The following is a 17200-nucleotide window of genomic DNA, read 5'->3' on the forward strand; positions in this document are numbered from 1 at the left end:
TGAAGTTAGACACAAGACCATGGTTGAGCATCCCAGAAAAGAAGGGCGTATGGCAGTGGGGAGATTAGGGGTGGCTGTGCCCCTCTTCTTTCCAGGTACTCTTGTAGAAATCATCTTACAAACTTAAGGGATATAAGTCAAGGATAGCCTGCACATTCAAACTATTCTAAGAGGGCAGTTTCCTGGCTAGAAAATTCTCTCTCTCTTATTTTAGTTATGGTTAGACTGTCTTTTTTTCTCCATTGAATGTTCATGGCAATTTAAGTATATCTTTTAATAGTTTTCTTCTGCATCAGTGCCATCTATTGAGGACTTCCAAAACCCAGGCACTCTGTTAAGGATTTGCATTCATAAATTCATTTAATTGTCACCATCTCCCTATGAGGCAGGTCTAATATGTTTTCTATTTTACCCATGAGGAAAGCAAGGCTTAGAGGAATTAAGAAATTTGCTCAAGATTATATAGCATGGGTGTGGCAAAGCCAGGATTTAAGCCTATGTCCTTCTCACTTTGTGCCTGCACTCTTGATATTAGGCTATACTTCCCCCTTTACCACACACTACCTTTGTACTATAGTTATCTCTGTACCTATCTTACCAGGTCATGAATTGATTGAGAATAGGAACCCTCTACTTACACATCTTGTGTCTTCAAAGCATCTAGAAGAGCCCTTGTCCACAGCAAATTGAAAGGGAGAAGAAGAAATATCCCCTTTATTTCTCATTTTGGAAAAGAAATATCACTAAACTCTCAGAATGAACTTACTATCACAGACCTTTCTTATTACGAAGATTAATCTTTCATTATAACTTTGCTTTACTTATTTTATTTCTAACTAGGCATAGTTACTAGAATCAGCAGACAGGAAATCAGCTGTCCTATAAGACAACAGATGGCAAAAGGAGAAATTCTTCGTTGTTCTGTTGTGCAGCGCACATACCCAGTAACGGCAAACTCTGTGATAATGTATTCTACATTTGCTCCTTTTAATCTTGCCTGTACATTTTCTCTCCTCTTACACGATGATTATTATATTTTCTATAGAATTAGATAAATGTTCATTAAAATCAGATACATGGTCTCAAATAATGATAGAAATAGCACAAGGAGACTGTGTAATCAGTAACTTGAAGTTATCTTTTTATTTGCTAATCAAGTAACACATTGATATCTTGATGAAGTCTGTTGTTAGCTGGGGCAGTCCCGCTATTAATCCAGGAAATAGCTGGCAGGTTCCTCAGAATCCCCAGGAGAGGCTGTCGGAGCCTCTGGGTGAGCGCCTACAAGCTTTCTTATATTAGAGGGAGAAGCAGCTTGACTATTGGATGACAGTTTCCACAATTCAGCCCCTGCCCCAGGGTCAAATGTGCATGTTCCGGGAGGCATTTAAGCCACATCTGATAACCCTCTAATTGAACTCACAAGCTCCATGTAGATGGTATTTGTTAGGCCAGAGGCTATGTGTCAGGCGAGAGAAAGCCTTGCTGCTGAAAGCTGTCAAAAATCTATTTCAGAACTTCCTTAGAATCTTTAATTACTCAGTTAAAAATGCCTGCAGCAGTAGCGAAAGTGCTTGAGAGAAGGAGGAGAAGGGATGTGGCGGAAAAACATCTTCACAGTGTCTGAAACTTTGACCTTAGAAAAATACAGAGGATAGATACTTGCTTTAAGCAGTAAATTCTATTTTTATTTGACCACCACTCTGGTTTTCAGAGATTCTTTTTCATCGGCCAAAAGCTGTAGAACTTTCATAGTTTATGATTACGAAGTGCTTCCTCATATTTTGGAACTAAAATGACTTCATTCAGAGGAGTGCCTTTAAATCCTTTCTCCATGTTTAAGCCTTGCGAAAGGTCTGCAGCAGGAGAGCTCTTGTTCTCTCTGTAAAGTGGGAGCCGAGAGAGGGCAGAGAGGAGAGGAAGAGAGAGACTGCATGTTCCTATTTCTCGAGCACAGCAAGAGAAATCCTCAGAAGTAAGAGGGAATTCTGTTTCACATGATCTTTAAGATTCAGGATACTCCCTCCTTGGTAATTTGCTGAAGTGGACAAATATCCACGAAAGTATCTCTCTTTTGTACACATAATAGATTAATGAGCAGCCATCAAATAGTTAAGTTTGGTCTCTTAGTGGCCTGGAGTGGCCCGAACTGGACTCAGACAACAATGTGAAGGCTCAGAATGAAATCTGTTTCAGGTCCCGGAGACGGTCCTGTCTCCTGGCATGTTATGTTACATTAAACATTAGTAGTTGTTTCATAAGAACCACCAGGGACCACACATCTTTATCCTTCTTGTCTTGGTAATGCTTTTAAAGAAATCAATGAGTCCTTATCAAATCCCACTGCCACCAAGCTAGGACTTCCAAGGCACCAGAAAAAGAGTTTCTGTTTTTAACAGAAAAAGGCCTGAGGAATGATTTTAGGTTAATTCTAAGTTAAGCAAAATTTTTTTTCAGTGAATTAATTCATATTGAATATTGTACCTAATGTTCATGATATAAGAGGTTTGTACATGAACCGTCTAAATAATATGTTTGACAGGGTGATCTTACAAAACATACAGTCATATTTATCTCAAAGGTTTGTGACAGCTCCAACTTGTCTTAAAATTCTATTATTGCATTTTCCTGGGATGTTTCTCTATAAAAAAAAGTTGTGGTTCATTCACGAATTCAACACGCATTTGTCTCAGACTTAGGTATAGAGCATTGTGCTTGATTTTGTCTGAAAGTATGCATTTATCTATTTATTTATTTAATCAAACATTGCATATTGCATGGTAATATATGCCAAGAGCTGTTCTTGGTACTGGGAATATGTTAAACAAGCATTACCAATGAGGACTCTGGCCCTCCTACAATCTTGGTGCCAATGGGGAAGACAGACAATACACAAGCAAACAAATGCAGAAAAGAAAGGAGATGTATTTGCACTTTTTATCTAGCTACTAATGCCTGATATTCTTCAACAGCAGCTGGGAAATTAGATAAGTTAATGTAATAATAGCATAGACTGACATATGTAAGGCACTGTATAGGGCCTTTTCCAGCTATTAATGCAGGTTTCATAACACATGTAGATTACATGTTATTAGTCCCATTTATTCAGACAAAGAAACTGAAGCCCAGAGTGAATTTCTTTAATTAAAGCTAGTAAAAGGCAAAGGCTTTTCGAATCCAACCCTTGCCTCTGACCATAAATCGCATATATTTTTTTTCTGTATTATTATGTAATACATGTTGGCTTCATGAGCCACAATTTTTTTCCTTTCTACATTTCAGATTAAAAATTTTTCAGTAGTAGAAAATCTTTACCAAACCACAACAGATAACTTTTGCTTTTGACTTTTAAAGTACTTGCAAAGCCTCATATCTGCTTGTGGAGAAAAAAAGGAAAGGGAAGACCTGTTTCTAAAAATTGCCCTTGCACACTGTTTTCATAAATCTCAGCCTTCTCAAGGCTTACTACCCTCTGTAGCCTTCCTTAGGAAATGGATGAAAATTTGAGCGAGGACACAAACAGGAAGGCTCGAAGGCCACATTTGTCCTGCAGGCCCCACCTCTTTAAATAGCTACTGTGCAGTGGGAATTGGTTCTGCACTTGGGGAAGGAACTCCACTGCCCTGTGAAACTCCACTGCCCTTAGGGAGGCAGCCAGCCCAGCACTGCCCTGCCCTGGAGGTGGAGGCAGCACTCTGTGGTGTGAGGTGGGGAATGTGGGCTGGAGGATGGCCTCCCCACCGCTGGGCCTGAGGACACATGGTCCCGGAGATGATTTGTGCTTCTCCCTTAAGCGTATCATCCCTGAAGACTTTTAACCTGCCAAGAGGTAAGGTTCCGACAACTTCCTAATCAATAACTTGGACTACAGACTTCTTTCGACAGTTTGGTTCTGTCTTTTATTTAAGAGAAAAGAAGAGAGCGAATAGTAAAGCTTTTTAAATAAATCAATTTTTAAGTGAATGCATGGGTGGGGCTTATACTTTTATTAGGAGATTGTAGGTACATACTGTTAAGTGATAAGTCAACTGTAATTTTTTAACCTTTAAAGAAGATTTTTGTTACGGTGTGAATGTAAATTTCTCAAGATCAGATGTAGTAGGAAAGTAGATCAACCCTGTTGCTAATTTGGGGAGACAGGTTAACATAGGATCTTAATAGATGCATAAAAAAGAATAGCTTAGAAGTTTTTTATTCCAATTCCTGCTTTTGAGCTGGAGCTTTTTAAACTATCTAATTCAGTCTTTCCTTATAATTACCTAATTTTAGAAACATTGACTGAGGTAGACTCTGTTACCCAAGCCAGCTCTTCCACTCTTTAACGGCATTAATGTATGTCTCTGGCACGGCTGCCAAGCTCTTCTTCTTATGTTCAGTGCTGGGACAAAGGGCACCAACCCAGTGGTTGTGTTTGCTGCCCTTGCCCTAGAAAAGACAGGTGAGTGGGGAGGGAGTTCTTATGTGCCTACCCCACAGAAAAGCACTCTGCCTGACGATTTGTGTGACTTGCATCTGTCCATTCTTCTGCTCGTCTCTGGTATCTGTGTTAGAGTGTACTCTCTAAGCCATGTTTAGTCTGTTTAATAGCAAGCAAGTTGAGGGTCTACTTCAAGAAACACAAATGCCTGTTCTTCCCAGAACGGTTTCCATAACATCGATTAACCTCTAATGTTTAACTTTTAGAATACTGTTATCCATACAGCCACTCTGTCAATACTTCATTCTTCTTTATTTTCTTTGAATTATTGTTCAGGTTCTTTGTGTTATCTTTCAGAGGGAAGGATAAATGTTAGGAAGGGTGGTTTTGGTGGTTTATTTGAATTTCATTTTCTTTAAATTAGATTAGAATCATTTGCTTTAGAGGGTTCTGTGTTCTTCTTAGTTAAATAGCATCATGTTATAGTTTACAGTTGTGTTTATAGTTTCTTTATTGTTTTAAAATTGTTTCACCAGTGTATTTTATAATCAAAGGTGATGTCTGTTTTGGCCTCTTTTTAAATTAGTGTGTGGTAAGAAAGCCTTCTTAGATGGAATATTGCTTTTTTGTATAGTTTGGGGGAGGATTAAGATTGTTTGTTTGTTTGTTTGTTAAGTTTTACCTCAGATTTCAGAAAGTGGTAAGCAAAACTAAGGTCCATGATGAGCGTATAAATTTCCAGCATGGTGTCTAGGTATGGCAGTATCTCAGTATGCTCATTTGTTTGTGAAAATAATTTAACATTTATGTACTTGATGATTATTGCCAAATGGGGAGAATTTCTTCAACTTTAAATCTTGTAAGTAATAAGGAATTTACATTATATTTAGAAATTGTTTTTAAGCCTCACATTCTACAGTTTCATTTTGATGGTCCCTATAACTCTGCATATATATAATCCCTACCCTGCCCCCTTTGTATGTGTCCAGTCTTTTTCAAAGCCTTTTATAAGGCTCTTGTTAAATGCCAACCAAGGGATTAAATCGAATAGCAACTGTGCTAATCAAAGGCAAGTTTAACAAGATAAGACTTGGTGGGGAAGATAAGAGATCAACCAAAGGACTTGTATGCATGCATATAAACATAACCAATGGACGCAAAACTCTGGGGGGTGAGGGCATATATGGGAGTGGGGTGTGTGGGGGGGCAATGGTAAGATATGTACACATATAATACCTTAATAAAAAAAATTGAAAAAAAACACACAAGATAAGACTTGTGTTTACATTTGAAAATGTAAACAAAAGCCTTTATGATCCTAAAGCTGAAGAGAAAAAAAAATCAGATGGAAAGAACATAGTTTAGCTTACCTAAATCAGCAGGATCTTTACAGATAAGGAATTCTGAAGACAACAGGCATAATAATGCAAGGGTCTGTTAGCCAAGGTTCTGGCAGAATATTTAGGAAAAAATAACAAAATAGCTTATGAGATGATCTAAAAGGAAATCGGAGCCCCTGTGCAATAAGTGGAAGGACAAAGCGAAGTAACAGATTTACTGGAAGGCCTCCTACTGACCCCAGCTGCGCTGAGTGCACAACGTGTTTCAGAGCCCGTTTAAAACCCTGGAGATGGTGTTTTGAACCAGTCTTGCTGACGTAAACACAGACCCTGCCTGGAGATTTTCCAAAAGCAGAGGGTGAAAGCAGTTCAGTGGAGATGTGCTGTGTTATTGTAGTAAACGTGCGGGGCAGCAGTTCCAACTGCCTTGGGACGCAGCACTCTGCCTGGCAGCACTCTCTGAGTGTGGTGTGACTGGTGATAAGACCTTCACAGAGAGAAGATAGCACCCAGAGCAAACACCCCCGGTGCTTGTATAAACAGAAGGAAGGAAGGATTGAGAGAAGGGAATTGTTTCTTAGTGATAGAGAAGTCTGTGGATTATTTGAGGGGGGAAAACTACTGTGAGGAGTGTTTGGATAACGTAAGTGCTGATTAGCTGGCCATTCATTGCTAGGTGACTTTAGTGATGAATAAATGATGCGTTTACAAAGCTCAGATAACACACACTCAGGGTTTGTAAGTGAGCAAACAAGTTCTTGTCTCTCTGAGCTATGACTGAAGTAATTCTCTATTTGTTAGATGTATTTAAATAAATGAACATAAAGATTTAAACTTTTTTCTTTCTCTTAAGAATATACATAGTAAAATTGGAGCCAGGTACGCAAATGATATTTTCTGTTTAGCTGTAGATCAATCTCGTTTAGACTTTCCAAGAAACCAACTTGGTGCTTCACAAAACAGAGTGGTGAAAGCCTGGGAGGGGTGCGCGTGGGTGGATGGGTCAATGGGGAAAAAAACACACCAAACAAACAAAGGGGACATCTGCAATACTTTCAACAATAAAGATAAAATTTTTTTAAAAAAAATATGTTTTTGTTGATTTCAGAGAGGAAGAGAGAGAGAGAGAGAAACATCAATGATGAGAGAGAATCACTGATCGGCTGCCTCCTGCACGCACACCCCTCGACTGGGGATTGAGCCCACAACCCTGGCATGTGCCCTGACGAGGAATCATACCGTGACCTCCTGGTTTATAGGTTGATGCTCAACTACTGAGCCACACTGGCCGGGCTAAAGATAAAAATTTTAAAAATCACAATAATTTGGTTACTTGTATACTTAACCACCTGAAACTTCTGGAATTAGTAGATGTTATCAGAGATACTTCACCCTGTTTTTCTTTTTGTTCCACAATTTGCGGAGCTCATTACAAATAGGGCTTCCATAAACCTCAGAAGGAATGCGGGAGGAATGAGGCAATAACCCATGCCAGCCCTGCCTGCTGAAGGCAGGAGTTACTGGGAGCCCAGCTGGTTGATAAGCGCTTTCAGCACTGGTGTGGGACACCTGCAGGAACTGTATGAATAGTGAAGACAGGGTGCCCTTTAGACATATAAATAAATGGAGGCAAAAAGTTCACTTCAAAAGATTCTTTTTAAATAATACCTTATTAAACATTAATTGTCTTTCATTTCCTTCTTTGCCAACCTCAAATTATTCAGTAGGTATGAATCTTCCAGTATGTTACAGTTAAAGTGCTACAGGATTATCACTTGATCTAGCTCCAGAAGTGGCAGCTCCTCCTCTTCTTCCTTCTCACCCCACCTCCTCTGCCTCCGTCCTCCCACCCCTTTCCTCCCCCTCAATCCCCCCACAGAACCCCCACCTCTTCTTTACAAAACAAAACACCCTAAAGCATAATCTCTTTTTGCAAAAAGGTAAATCCATGGAAATCCCTTACCAATAAGGAGTTGCCATCCCTTCAAAATGTATGGAATTGAAGAAATCAGAAAGTGATATTAGATAAACTCATCTTGAACTATCCAAAAAGTGGTATAATTTCCAAAGAAAAGAGGTATCTGAGCTGCCAAAAAAACATCTACCACTAGAAACCTATAGGTTATGGTGGTAATGGTAGGAGTGGAATTACAGAATGTGTGCAGCATTTTAGGAATACTCTTTCATTAATCTCCACAAAGACTCCATGCAGAAGTGGCTATGCACAGTTTACAGAGAAGGAAACTGAGGCACAATGAGGTTACATGTGTTGACCAAGTCTAGACAGCTGATGAGTGGCAGGGCAAGAATGTAAAAGTTTGACTCCCAGGCCTGGGCATTTTTTCCCACACAATGCTGACTGAATGACAAATTTCTTATCTGTCTGTGTTTTTCGGTCTGGAGATAATAGGAAAACTCTCTGAGGTTTTGGTGGAAATATCGGCAGGCCTTTGAACAATTCAGAGAGGCTGTTTCTCCTCATTAATGGGGTCCCCTTGTTCTCTTTTCTCAGACCATTTTTACTTTCTTTTCTGACCTACTATCTTGAAGAATGTTGTACCCATTTCTCTTCCCTAGTAATAGGTACATCTTGTCACTGTGCTGGTGTGTGTGTGGGGGGCGGGGGGGGGGGGCGGGGGGCAGGAGAAGCACTGGTTTGAGAGGAGAAAGGAGTCATATCACCTCTTAGGAACAGTTTGAGAAGTGGTGCATTACAGAGAATTATATGTTCTTAAACCCTAAGTGGATTCTCTGAGAATTTTCAGAAATCTGTTTGCAGTTTTGTTTACTGACGATTTGGCTTTGGGGTGGTGACTTTTGTAAATGGATTCATCTGTCAAAGTTTAGCTCAAATTCCAAGTCTCTTTTATCCTTAAAATACTGTCTCACCGCTTTCTTCAACTTTGACTTCTCCAAATGGGTAAAGACTGGTTATCAATATCTTTCCTTTAATATTTATGCACTCCCTACTCAGAAAGATGAGTATTCTTTTTAAAAGCATTATCTTGTCTCTGGTAAGCATGTAGGCCCCATGAGTATTGATTACTTCTTTTACCTCAGTAACATTCCTCCTCCCCCATAGCTGATATAGAGTTGGCATTAATATTAGTTGATTTATTTGTTCTATTATCCTCCCATTGGTTCTATTTCTATATCATGAGTGACTCTACACAGATTGTTCTTTCCAAGACAGGTCTTGAAATATTTGAAGACAGTGATCATGCTTCCTCAGAGCCTTCTACATTTCTCCAGTGCTTTCAGCATTTCTTTCACATGTGGCATGGCTTTTTGATGGTCTCTCCTCATCCATTCTGCTCTGAATTCTGTCCTGGTTGTCAACATCCGTCCTTAATGCGATGTCCACAGCTGAATTCCAGTTCTGCTGCATTTAGGGTAATTTCCTCCCCTTTCTATGTGATATACTTCTGTGCCACTTAGGGTCCAGTTAATTTTCTTGGCATCCATCTAATGCTGTTGGCTTGTTCTGACTTTCCGTTTGGCCAAAATCTCTTCATCTTTTTCACATGAGCTGTACTCGTGCCAGGAAGCAATCATTCTAAACATATGCAGCTGAAGTTTCTGAACTTCATCCTCGTTCCTGGTGTTTCATCCTGTGCGTTTCAGTGTGTTAGTCCTCCCAATGGAAAATTTCTTGATTTCTGGATTATAATTCAAAATAATCTATTAGACTATTAGGTTATCATGCCTATTCCATCTCCGCCAATCAGAATCCTGCACGTCCTTCTCCTTGAGGTCTTTCCGGAACTTTAATAGGAAATACTTTCTTCTTCCTTTGAGTTCCCAAAGAGATGTCTAAAACTCAGCACTTACTGAATTCTACTTTATGTTAGCAGAATGGCATGGTGGTTGAGAGCAGAGCTCCTGGAATGGACAGACTGTGTGCAAACCGAGGCTGTACCCCTAAACCTCAGTTGTCATATCTGTAAAATGTAGGTAGTAATGCCTACCAGTTAGTATGTGTGAAGTGCTTAGAATGGTGCCTGGCACATAGTTCCTGCTAATATCATTAGTTATACCCATACTCAGTAAGTGGATTTTAATGAAGCTCAGAACAACTTCTGGATAGGATTTTTTGAATCCTTAAAATATTGCTATCTAAAGAAACATTTATAAGTTATAAATTTATGGAGACAGAATATTTGAAAGGAACAACATTTTCCCAAGGAGGCATTGTGAGATGTTCTCCAGCTAAAGACCAGACTCACAGGCTTGTTCACTTGCAGTCAAATGTTAGCTGATATTTTTATAAGCACTGTGCACATCTACTGGTGTCAAGTAGTGCAGGTAACCTGGAGAAAAATGGCTTCCATGTTATGAACTCTGTTTATCAACATTATAATTAAAGTACTTAATTGCTCAAAATGTCATTTTAGCTTCTGTGTCCATGGGCTCATGCTAATTTGCATTTTGCTTTGTACAGCATAACAAAATAAATTGTAAAATTTTTTTTTCTTTTATGAAGTATAATCTTTATTTCCTTGGGGGAAAAAAACATCATGGTGCACCAACATCAGAAACTCATGAATTTAATTTTTGGCATTTACCACAGGGATTAGCAATCTTTAGCATGATAACTCACTCTGACTCAGTATTTATTGATAGTCTACTAAGAATTTTGTGTTGGGCTATGTAGTGTTGAGATGCCAAGAAGTATAAGATAAAATTTTTATAATCAGGTATATTTGGAAATACAACTCATAGTAAAGAAAAGAAAAATGTAAGGTCTATCATATGGAAGTTCTGTAATCAATGAATTACTAAGTCAGTGGTAGAGAAAAGTGGGTATTATCAGATCCTCAACAGGATAGTTCTTCATTGCTACAAACCTATTTCAATTTCTTTACACACTATCACTTCAAGAACCCCTAGAGACCAAAGAATATAAGCCTTGAGGACATCATTGCTTAAGTAATAATAACATATTTGCACAGTGTTTCTTCTTTGAAAATTTGCTCTCCATTAAATTATAGTTGTATATATACCTGATGATAAGGATTATAATAGTTAACTCATTAACTTAACCATTGCTGATGATAACCTTATTTGTCCCATTTTTTGAGACCCGGGAAATCTCTCTTAGAGTGTACACATAGGTTATTACATTGGTAAGAGGTAAATCTGTGATTCAGTTCACATGAATGCAATTGAAAAGTCCTCTGTCTTAACCATTAGAATATCTTGTTCCCATTGTCTCCTAATCAGTAGCCTACTTAAGGGATCCATTATTAGATCATTATGAACAAACTTTGGAGTGGGGGATAGAGATGAATTGGAAATGGTAAGGTAAGGCAGGTTGTAAAGAAACTTCTATATAAGCTGATGAGTTTGGAATATCCTGCCAACAATTATGAAAGCCACATTAGTGGGTTATTATCAAGAGAATGGCATTATATAATTTTTGTTTTAGCAATATAATTCCTTCAATTGTATGTAAACAGTATTAAAATGGGAGGAGACAAGATATTGGGAGACAAGTTAGGTGGTATAATGCCCTAGATATATCATAAATTTGTACACAGGACATACAACAAAATAAAAAAAGATGGATTTGAGAGATGTGTCTGAGGTAAACTTGCCCAGATTTGTGGACCTGTTCAATATGGAGGGCAATGAAGAGGGAAGAGTAAAAATGGCAGGATGTTTAATGACGCCATTCCTGAGGTTGGGGAAAAGGAGTTAGGAGGGGGCTGAGCTTTAGACATGTTGAGTTCCAGGTGCAGGAGAGCATACCAAAGGCAATTTGACATCCTGAAGAGTCAGAGCTCAAGAGCAATCAGACCAAAGATTTGTGAATCCTCAGCCTGTAATTGTAACCATGGCAACAGATAAGGTCATGGCAAGGGGCTGGGTTGCCATAAGTGGAAAGATATTGAAAGAGGCAAAGGACTAAACCCAGGAAAGCCACAAATGTTGAAGGTACGACCCTTTTTAGCAATGTTCCAGTCTGATGGGTACAGTAAGGACTCTGGGATTGGATTTAGGTGTTTCTCAAGCCTCTGTCAACATGATTACAAGCTGTCCTTTAGAGTAGTTTCCTTAGTGGCTGAGCCATTTGGCTGTTGTTTTTATTAGTGTCACTCTCAGAGGATTGACTCCAAAGCTGGGAAATGGTTTGCTCTCTGTAAATTGACTAAGGATTGGTATAGTCTGGAGATATGTATTACTCACTCATAAATTGGTTGTTAGATATCCCAGGTTTTCTTTAGGATTTTTTTTTTCATAAAGTTTGCATGTTGCATTTCTAGTTTTAAAATAAATTAGTCCAGTGTTGGAATCCACATGAAATGATTGACAACCCCTTAATAAGCTCCAGGTTTCTTGTGAAATGTCTTGGAAACTTTATTGGCAGCTTTCAAGGTCCTTAAAATGTATGAGTGTTTTGATTCTACTGTGGTGTTCTCTTTCAGTAATGAGCAGAAGCTTCTCTACAAATTGGCTGTATTGTCCACTCATTGCATGAGAAATAACAGCACTGCAAGTAGCCTAGGAGAAAGTACCCATGGTACAGGGCAAGGGCAAAAAGTTCTGGCCTGAGATTCTACTGCCTGAGCTCAAATCCTAGGTCTTCTTCTTACCTGCTATAGGTCCTCAGGCCATTGATTCTTCTTTTTAAGCCTTTGTTTCTTTATCTGTAAAAATAAATTATTATAGTACAGATAGTACTTTTCAGAATTGTTGAGGATTTTCAACAGATATTTACCCAATGTTGGACACTAGGGAATGCTACATGTAATTACTGAGTATTAATGCACATTGACTAGAGTCCATTTCTCTATTTAATTCTGTTTTAAATACCTTTATAAGTGCTATACTATCTGGAAATCTTTTTAACTGACTTCCTTGAATGTGATCCAGTTCCTAGATCTAGTTCCTGACTAAATGGTACTGGGAATAGTTCTCTTGATACTAGAGGATATTGGACTATCACAGCAGGTCATTCTAATGGATTTGGGAGACTGTATTTTTTTCAGGGTATCCCTCCCTTCCTCTTACAGAGTCACCACTTCACATCTGTAAGCAGAGCGCTGGCCTAACTCTGCAGCTTAAGCAGGGGTCAGAACATCTGAAGCAATCTGCTGATATTCTGGTATGTTCATTTCCTTTGTTCTCTAGACCAGGTCTCAAAGAGCACTGCCTGAGTGTTAAAGAAGTGTTTCTTCTAATGTCCATGACATGGAGTCATGCAGACATGAGAGCCCAGGCCTTTTCACAGGCCATTATAAAAATCAAATGTGGCTTAGCCCAAGGTATTGTTGCAGGGTGCACTGTGCCCTGCACAGAAGAGCAACCCTCATCATGTTGTTGGGTGAATCCCCCCAAATTGCAGTATTTAGACCTAGAAGTTCTGCAAAGTTAAGTAGAGCTGTTCTCTTTGGGCTCTGACTAGGGCTGTGGAATTCACTTGATAGAAACTGAATAACATAGCTAGCAAAATAGTCCCTTTCAGGGATTGCATACATTTATCACATGTCCTTGTGTAGAATAATATTGCAAGATGGCTTTACCATTACTCCTATTTCATATACTGACTATGAAGAATGTGTTTTTATCAAATGTGTCTCCATGTTGTTTTTATCAAATTCTACAATTAAAGTTTCAGTACATAACTCCTAGGGTATAGGTATCACATGATCCCCTAAACTATTTTATGAATATTTGCCCTGTTAGTCTAAGACAAAGGTCACATTCAGTTGATCACCAGTCCTTATGAAAAGCAAAAACATCTGCCTAATCTTGTATAGCATTTTAACATATTTCTCATTTATCAGGAAAAGATGTGTTAGTTAATGGTGAAAATTCATTTGCCCAGGTGTGCATTGGCCTCTAACAATTCTTTATTGCTTCAAAATTACTCTTGTCAATGTGTGTCTTTCTGAGAAACCTCTGAAAGACACATCCTGCTCTAAAAGTAAATTGAAGAGAACCTAACACTTCACTGACATGGAACCTGAGAGTCCCTAGCTTATGTAAGAGAGGGCCTTATGAACTGACATAGTTTGGAAAACTCAGGGGAAATATGAGAACGCAACAAGACATTAGGAAGGAGAGGTGAGCGGAAGGGTCAGGTCCTGCTTGTGACATGACAGTGGTTTTGTCATGCATGTGAGCAGGGCTTGGCTGCACATTTCACCTCTTAGGCAGGACTAAGGAACTGCATAGGCCCAGGTGCTTCCAGGCAGGACTGCCGATCGTTGAGCATGGGCTGGACCTACGAGACCATTCCAGCTCTAAAAATGACCTTGAGTAAAATCAAGTCAAGGCCAGATGGCCAATCAGAATCAGCTTCTCCATCTTTTGCAGATGGCAGACCATGGGGCTGCTGTTTCTGGATAGAATTTGAGCTTGACTGAATATTCACATATAACATTTAATCAGTGGAAACTGTGAAAAATCAATCAGTCTTGTAATACACATGGATTTCACAGTCACAGAATATATTTTTTTTATTTCTGTCAATACATTTATATTCTAACTCTAATTCCCTATTTCTGACAGACAGCAGAAAAACTTAATCTAGTCACAGCCACAGCCAGTCTGCTTCATCCAATTTAGTGCTTTCTAAATTGCTCTTGGTTAAAAATCGGGAATATTCAGGATCTTCCCCTTCATCCGTCTCCTTTTAGTCCATGTGGTTGCTTTAAGCCAGTGCCTCTATAGAGGCAGTCAGGGGGACTGTGTTTTTTTCAGCTCCCCTACCCTCACTTCTCTGTTAGCTCTAATGGGAAAGTAGCCCACCTTAGGGCTCTAGAACTGAAACATAACTTAGGTCAAGATGTTGTCTTTACCCTGCCAGAGGCTGGGATCATGTGACTGTTAGTCAGGTTCAGGCTGCTCTCCTCTGCTGCCTCGCAGGTTGCTGATTATCCTGGGGAAAGGCTAGGTCTCTGAGGAGTAGAGGAACTTGGGGCAGCGGGGGCGGGGGGGGGGGGCGGGGGGGGGAGAGGGGAATGGAAACAAAGGCCAAAGTTATCAAAATTAAAGTTACTTTGCTTAATGAATGTGAGGCAATCCCTCTGTAAAATCCTGTGAAAGGAGTGTTTTCTCATTTTAGTCACATCTGCAAATCTTGAGTAAAGATATCTGATTGTAATCCTCCATCCTCAGACTTCATCCTAATGTCACATTTGACAAATAGCAGTCTGTCTCCCAGGAGCGGTGGCGTCAGAGTTGTTTGTATTGAGGCAGATGCTGAACAGCCAGAGCCCTAAAGAAATTAAGAAGCTGATTTTTTCCAAAAGGAAATCCATGGAGAAAACAATCAACTGATTACCTCATAAGCTGTCCTTGGAATTCATTTTAGTGCTTGTTAAAGAATCTAAATCCCCCTTTATAAAGGCTCTCTTAGGAGTTCCCAATTAGGTCCCCATTTTTTGTCACCTGTAATCAACATTCCCATTCAAGTCTCTTTATAATTCATTTAAATGAAATAACACAGATTTTAAATTACCCAAGCAAAATTCGAGGACAATTTTTATACCATTATGAATTAATAAAAAATACAAATATTGGCTTAGGGCTCCGAATATTGATGGATCAATTCAGTCATTCATCATTCAAGAGAACCAAATGTATCTTTAAATAGAACAGAAAAAGTCAGTCTAACAAACAGCATTTTGATATCAAATGACCAAGATAATTTCTAGAGTTATTAATTTATACTAGCCAAATTGCACTATTAGCTGCTATTGCTCACAAGTTTATGTATTATAAATTTCCCATTTTTAACTATTTTATTTTCTTCTTCTTTCTTTAGTTTTTAGTAAATAATTGGAAAAAAGTATCCTGTCATATATACATTAAAAAAAATTAAGAAGATTTTCTTAACTATGCCAGTTTAAAGGGGGCAGGTATATACCCAAGTCAGGTAAATTGGCTGCAATGAGAGTAAAGATGTGAGAACCCGAAGGAGAAAAGGAGCCCTCAGGAAGGAAAGGTTGGAACCCAGTGTCCCCACAGTTATCCCACTGTGACCTTCTCATCAGTACATCCTGCCAGGAAGCCGTCTTAGGATGACTGACCACACAGTTCTCTTGGTTGTCTGAAATCACCATCACTATTAAGTGAATTCCTGAAAAAATGATATAGCATTGTACCATTTAAAATTTGATTAAAGGGATTAAACACATTTTTCCTACAGCAAGAACTGCCAGTCAAAGCTATTAAAATGATGCTATGGGGGGAAATATCCCTAAAATAGCCAATTTTCTTTTTACATCTCCGTTTCCTATAAAATTTGTTAGTCTCCAGGCTTTTTTTCCTTTGGCCTAAAAACATCAAAATGTTCCAATGTGATCATTTATTCAAATTTGAATTTTATGTTGAAAATGTATTTTCAAAGTAGGGAAAAAATAGACTAAAATGAAAACCAGCATCCCTGAATGAAGACAGTTCTTTCAACTACACTGTGTTGTTTACTTCCCTTTGATAGTAAGGATATTTCATTTGCTTTCCCTTTTTAAGAATGAGATTAACAATGAAGGTAATTATGAAGATACAGGTTTCCTTCCAGGGAGATGGTTGACAATTGGGGGAAACTGTTTTCATGTAGATTAGTGGTTCTCAATAGCGGGGGCTTTCAAAAAATGCTTTATATCTGGGCTCCAGCCCCTGGGATTCTGACTCAGTTGACCTAGAATGCGGCCCAGGCATTAAGATTTTAAAAATTTGTGATGTGATGTGGATCTGGTGTCTTGCCTTCCCATAGGTGTTTCCATGGGTGTTTGGTTTTACTTCTCAAAAACACAGTTTTAACCCAAGTTAGGATTTTTATTGAAAGTGTTAGGCACAACACCAGCATTTTATTTTCAGAGTTCCTGAGTCAAATGATATGATCATTATAATGTTATCTATACCCACTAACAAATTCCTCTTCAGAAATGTATGCTGTTTACCTGTGTCATCCAACATTGGGTATTATTTTTAGCTTTTGTTTTTTGTTAAATATAATTTGAATTTTTGTTAAAGTCATAGAAATTTTGCTAAGAATTCTTAGTCATTTCTTTAAACATGTCGCTCTTATTAAACTTTTAAGAGTCTGGAAATGGAGCCCATGACCCCAGAGTGGGGGGAAAAGTGTTAAGCACAACTCTCAAAGACTCATGTATTTTAAATACATAGGTACAAGAGATTTTTAAAAAATATATTTTTTTATTCATTTCAGAGAGGAAGGGAGAGAGAGTGATAGAAACATTAATGATGAGTGAGAATCATTGATTGGCTGCCTCCTGCAACCCCCACACTGGGGATGGAGCCCTCAACCCAGGCAAGTCCTGACCGGGAATCGAACTGTGACTTTCTTGTTCATAGGTTGATGCTCAACCACTTAGCCACACCGGCTGGGCCACACGAGATTTTCTTTTTAATGTAAAAGTGTAAGTCACCTTTTTAAAACAATTCCCAACAGTTGTCAATCACTGCTTAA

At 38.7% G+C, this 17200-nt stretch overlaps 1 protein-coding gene across 4 annotated transcripts in view; it reads left to right on the forward strand.

Moving 5' to 3' along the window:
• ARHGAP28 (Rho GTPase activating protein 28) overlaps positions 1–17200 on the forward strand; it is a 143629-nt gene that overhangs the window by 41680 nt on the left and 84749 nt on the right. The window contains exons 1-2 of one of the 4 annotated variants that reach the window (XM_079783400.1): positions 2161–3829; positions 12774–12865. The exons of 2 other annotated variants lie outside the window; for them this stretch is intronic. The gene's annotated coding sequence lies outside the window, so the exon portion shown is untranslated. Of the gene's footprint in view, positions 1–2160; positions 3830–12773; positions 12866–17200 lie in introns of those variants that run through there. One more of the 4 variants, XM_079783399.1, reaches the window with a different exon arrangement.

This window comes from Cnephaeus nilssonii, assembly GCF_951640355.1.
Source record: "Cnephaeus nilssonii genome assembly, chromosome: 11".
Taxonomy (NCBI): Eukaryota; Metazoa; Chordata; class Mammalia; order Chiroptera; family Vespertilionidae; genus Cnephaeus; species Cnephaeus nilssonii.